Genomic DNA, 5,575 nt, shown 5'->3' with positions numbered 1-5,575 from the left:
AGGGTTCACCCACTCCCCCGCTTTTTGTTGACACAGAGTCTTGCTCTTTTGCCCAGGCTAGAGTGCAGTGGTATGATCTTGGCTCACTGCAGCCTCTGCTTCCCAGGTTCAGGCAATTCTCCTGCCTCACCTCCTGAGTAGCTGGTATTACAGGTGTGTGCCTCCATGCCCGGCCAATTTTTGTGTTTTTAGTAGAGACAGGGTATCACCATATTGGCCAGGATGGTCTTGATCTCCTGACCTCGTGATCCACCTGCCTTACCCTCCCAAAGTGCTGGGATTACAGGTGTGAGCCACCACGCCCAGCCTGGTTCCTCCATTTTAAGCCCTGTAAAATCACCTCTGGGTGTTGCCATGGCGTTTGTAAACTGTCATGGTGCCAGTGAGAGTGTCTTTTAGCATGCTAGTGCATTGTAATCAGTGTATAACAAGCACTGAGGGCAACTATAGGTTTTGGCCAGCTTCTTTACTGCGTCCTCAGAAAACAAGTCCTGCTGACCTCTTACCTTAGGAGTGCCAGCCATGACCCTCGTGATGGGTGAGAAAAGGTACCACCATCCTTCCGCCTATTTCCAAAGACATCAACCTCATCTTTTGTAGGCAAGGGGTAGGCAGCTGCTGCTAAATGATAAATGCCTGTGTGTGTATTAAAAACAGAGACTTCTTTGGTCAGACCGCTGAGAAAACAGTGCTCTTTTATCTGGACTGTTGTAGACCTTCTGTTACCTGATACACTCTACCTGGGGAGGGGGGGTTGCTTTCCTTCATCTGTTTTTCGTTAAGGGCTTTTAAAAATTTTTAGTATTACTACACAATATATGCATGGAAGAAACCTGCAATTTCACCCATAAATATACAAAAATAAACAATTTTTTTTTTTTTTGCAAAAACCCCACACCACTTTATTTCAACTTTTATCCAAAAATGTAAAAGTGTTAAAAATGTGTAGTTCTGCGCTTCAGGCACTAACTTCCAGTCCTCACAGGCAGGTGGGAAGAGAGGCCCCAGGCCTGGTGCAAGACCAGAAAACCAAGGTCCTGTGGAGCACTGGCCCTCTCCTAGCGCCAATGCCCAAGGCCCTCCAGCCCAAACCCCACCCAAGCTCTCCTCTTCTAGGAAGAAGAAACATTTACAATTCTTGAAACTTGTTGGGGAACAGGGTGCATGGCGGTGCATGGCGCGTGGAATTGACCAAGGAGGGCTAGGGCCTGTCCCTCTGCTTTTTGGCAGGAAGGATGGGGCACAGCTCAGCTTCCTCCTCCTCATTGCCCTCTTCCTCTTCCTTGATCTCCTCCTCAGAAACATCATTGCTTGTTGTAACGATCTGGTGCCTCCCAGTGATCTGCACAGGGCCAAAGCCTGACTTCAGGTGGAAAGTTACAGGTGGTTGGAGCTGGAAGTCGTCCAGGCTGAGCATGGGTTGGCAAGACAGCTTGAGGTTGGCCACAGGGACTGCGATCTCCCGATGGTCATGGTTCTGGGCCACAACTTCTCCCACATTACGCTCGTCTTTGGCTCCCTTGGTGAGGCAGAGCATGGTTAGTGCCAGCACATGCCCCGTATCATCCTCTTCCTCTACCTTAAAGATGAAGGAGCGGAGAGCTCACAGCAGAAATCCGTAGTGACGGGGGCCGGGACTCGCAAGCCCCCAACACCCCTGGCTGGCATTTGGCTCTCCTGACTCAAAAACGCTAAGGCGGCTGCAGTGCCGGTGGCCATGCTGCCAAAAATAAGCAAATTTTTAAGAGAGTTATAAAAGCCAGGTGTGGTAGCGCATGCCTGTAATTGTAGCACTTTGGGAGGTCAAGGTGGGAGAATTGCTTGAGCCCAGGAGTTCGAGAGCAGCTTGGGCAACATGGTGAGACACCACCATCCACCCATCTCTACCAACATAAAAAAAAAAAATTAACCAGGCATGTTGGCACATGTCTGTGGTCCTAGTTACTCAGGAGGCTGAGGTGGAAGGATCACTTCGGCCCAGGCAGTTGAGGCCGCAGTGAGCTGTGATCATGTCACTGCACTCCAGCTTTGGTTAAAGAGTGAGACCCCCATCTCAAAAACAAAAAACATTTGGTAATGAAATATAAATGACCCTAATAGGAAAAACACATGAAGTCATTACCAGCTTTTAACACCATTCTGTGACTTCACTGACATTATTGTGTATTTGTCACTTAGCTTTCTAACGACCCAGCACAATTTTGTTGGCAGAACAGATGGAGAGGTATGAAGAACGAGGAACATTGCCAGGGGAGTTTCTTCATCTGCAAAATAAGGGAGTGTGTACTGAATTATCATTTCTAGCTCCGACATCCGGGATTTCAGCATTACCTGCAGCATAGTAGGAGGAGAGAAGGTAGGTAAGAAGTTAACAAGAGAAGAGAGCTAATGAAATATGTGGCATCCGTACTGATGGGGTCCCTCTCCACACCTCATGCTCAGGAAAGGGCAACAGACTTCTTGGAGCTCCTCCTCATCTACAGGGCTCTGCTCACAGGGCCTGGAAGTTCTGCCCAAGCCCTGTGGGGATTTTTCAGTCATTTGCCTCTTTAAAGCCTTGTCAGAGGGAGCCGGTGTGGGGAGGGGGTGGTAATGTGGATGGCAATGCTGTCAGAACAGGTTAGAGCCCTTCTTCCATGCTCTGCAGCCCATGGGCCTAGTACTAGCGTTATTCTGCACTTTTATAGCCATCTGTTGATTTCATCTTCTCTCACACTAAGCAATGGGCTTCTTGTGGGCAGTGCTGTCGCTTACCCATCTTATTTATCTCTAGCTCTTTCACAGGGCCTGCTGCATGTAAGCACTTGGTGTTCAGAGTGAATGGACAGGAAGGGGCAGGGAAGTGAATCAGCTCTTCTCAGGTTGAGACATCAGCACCATCTGTGATCTTTTCCTCATTTGGACCTTCACACAATTAGGCTCTAAAATCCAGTGAAATTTTTTTTTTTTTTATATGGAGTCTTGCTGTTGCCCAGACTGGAGTGAAGTGGTGTGATCCCGGCTCAGTGCTACCTCTTACTCCCCGGTTCAAGTGATTCTCCTGCCTCAGCCTCCTGAGGAGCTGTGATTACAGGCGCCCACCATCATGCCTATCTAATTTTTGTATTTTTGATAGATACAGCATTTCACCATGTTGCCTGGGATGGTCTCAAACTCCTGACCTCAGGTGATCTGCCCACCTCAGTCTGCCAAAGTGCTGGGATTGCAGGCATTAGCCACCACGCCTGGCCCTAAAATCCAGTGATTTTTATTTCTATGGCTGCCTCCCTAAGTTCTTTCTCTGTTGGGTAGCGGGCTGCAGCCTAGCTTTCTCATCACCACTTCACCCTTCCTTACTCATCCAGTACGGATAGATTTTCCTAAAGTACATTTTCAGCACATCTCTGGGGTGCTCAGAGCATTTCCTCAACTTAACATCCAGATTAATCAGCTCGCTCTTCCGGGTCTTACCATCCTTTCCATACTTCTAACAAATACATCCTGAGCTTCTAGGGAGGAGGTCTCATTTCAGATTCTCTGCCCAAGCCAGATGGGTTTCAACATAGTCCTGCCTCTGAGCCCTTATGCAAGCCAACTCCCTGCCTGTCTCAACTGCTTGCATCTGTCCAGAGCTTGGTAAGCCCACTTCTCCCAGAGAAGCTTCCTGGGGTCATCCCAGGCCACCTAGAATTTTCTCTTTGGTAGCACTTGGTCACAGCAACCTTGGGCACCAAGCTGAGTATAGAATGGAGTCCAATCAATGTTGACATGATTTTTAAATGGTGGCAACAACCATGGGCCATCTGAAGCAGGAATAGGGAAACAGAAGCAGTGACTAGCCTACAAAAATTAGCTGGGCGTGGTGGTGAGCATCTGTAATCCCAGCTACTCTGGAGGCTGAGGCAGGAGAATCGCTTGAACCTGGGAGGTGGTGGTTGCCGTGAGCTGAGATCGCACCACTGCACCCTAGCCTGGGCATAAAAGCTAGACTCCATCTCAAAAAAAAAAAAAAAAAGAAAGCCGTGACTAGGGTGGGAAATGGGTTGGGTCAAGGCTGCAGTGGGAGTTTAGAGCGGCATTGTAAGTGGAGCTTGTGTGGAATGATGTTAAAGGCATTAAACAGGCTCCCATCCTGTCATTAAAATGCCAGGGCAGCAGTTTTTTGTTTTTTTTTTTGAGACGGATTCTTGCTCTGTCGCCAAGGCTGGAGTCCAGTGGCGCAATCTCAGCCCACTGCAACCTCTGCCTCCTGGGTTCAAGCGATTCTCCTGCCTCAGCCTCCCTAGTAGCTGGGATTACAGGTGCCTGCCACCACATCCAGATAGTTTTTTTGTATTCTTATTAGAGATGGGGTTTAACCAATGTTTGCCGGGCTGGTTGCGAACTCCTGACCTCAGGTGATCCACCCACCTCAGCCTCCCAAAGTGCTGGGTTTACAGACGTGAGCCACATGCCCGGCAAGCAGTTGGTTTCTGTTTGCAGCTGCCTGCAACGAGTGAGCCTCTTCTAGATTCTGAGCTTTGATTCAGCCTCCATAGGAGGTTTCGGTTATTTTTAAATGTACAATTATTATTGACTATAGTTCCCCTCTTGTGCTATCAAATACTAGGTCTTATTTCAAATTTTAGTGGTACCCATGGTTACATTCCCAGCTCCCGTCTACCCTAGTACCCTCCAAGCCTTTGGAAACCATCCTTCTCTAACTCCTTGAATTCAATTGTTTTGATTTTTAGGTTCCATGAATAAGTGAGAATATGCAATGTTTGCCTTTCTGTGCCTGGCATATTTCACTTAACATAATGACCTCCAGTTCTATCCATGTTGCTGCAAATTACAGTTCATTCTTTTTTATGGCTGAATTAGTACTCCATTGTGTATAAGTACATTTTCTTTATCCATTCATCTGTTCATGGGCACTTAGGTTGCTTCCCAATCTTGGCTATTGTGAACAGTGCTGCAGAAAACTTGGGAACGCAGCTATCTCTTTGATATATTGATTTTCTTCCTTTTGGTATATACCCAGCAGTTGGATTGCTGGATCATATGATAGCTCTATTTTTAGGTTTTTGAGGAACCTCCAAACTGTTCTCCATGGTCATTATACTAATTTACATTCCCACCAACAGTGTACAAGGGTTCCCTTTTCTCCACATCCTTACCAGCATTTGTTATTGCCTGAGATTTGGATAAAAGCCATTTTCACTGGGTGAGATGACATCTCACTGTAGTTTTGATTTACATTTCTCTGGTGATCAGTGATGTTAAGCACCTTTTCATATGCCTGTTTGCCATTTGTATGTCTTCTTTTGAGAAATGTCTATTCAAATCTTTTGCCCATTTTTTGATTGGATAATTAGATTTTTTCCTATAGAATTGTTTGAAGTCGGCCGGGCGCAGTGGCTCAAGCCTGTAATCCCAGCACTTTGGGAGGCCGAGGCGGGTGGATCACGAGGTCAAGAGATTGAGACCATCCTGGTCAACATGGTGAAACCCCGTCTCTACTAAAAAACTACAAAAAAAAAATTAGCTGGGCATGGTGGCGCGTGCCTGTAATCCCAGCTACTCAGGAGGCTGAGGCAGGAGAATTGCCTGAACC

The 5,575-nt window shown here is 47.2% G+C and overlaps 1 pseudogene across 1 annotated transcript; it reads right to left on the bottom strand.

Annotated features, from left to right (window-relative positions):
• Positions 1–888: 888 nt before the first annotated feature.
• Positions 889–1,719, bottom strand: LOC108311054 (annotated as a pseudogene). The gene has a single exon (XR_001828024.2). The product of XR_001828024.2 is annotated as a nucleoplasmin-3-like (transcript).
• Between the last annotated feature and the right edge of the window lie 3,856 nt (positions 1,720–5,575).

Source organism: Cebus imitator, unplaced genomic scaffold (assembly GCF_001604975.1).
Source record: "Cebus imitator isolate Cc_AM_T3 unplaced genomic scaffold, Cebus_imitator-1.0 Scaffold6, whole genome shotgun sequence".
In the NCBI taxonomy this organism is placed as follows: Eukaryota; Metazoa; Chordata; class Mammalia; order Primates; family Cebidae; genus Cebus; species Cebus imitator.
Note: the sequence above shows the minus strand (reverse complement) of the source record. Positions and strands in the feature narration are given on the sequence as shown.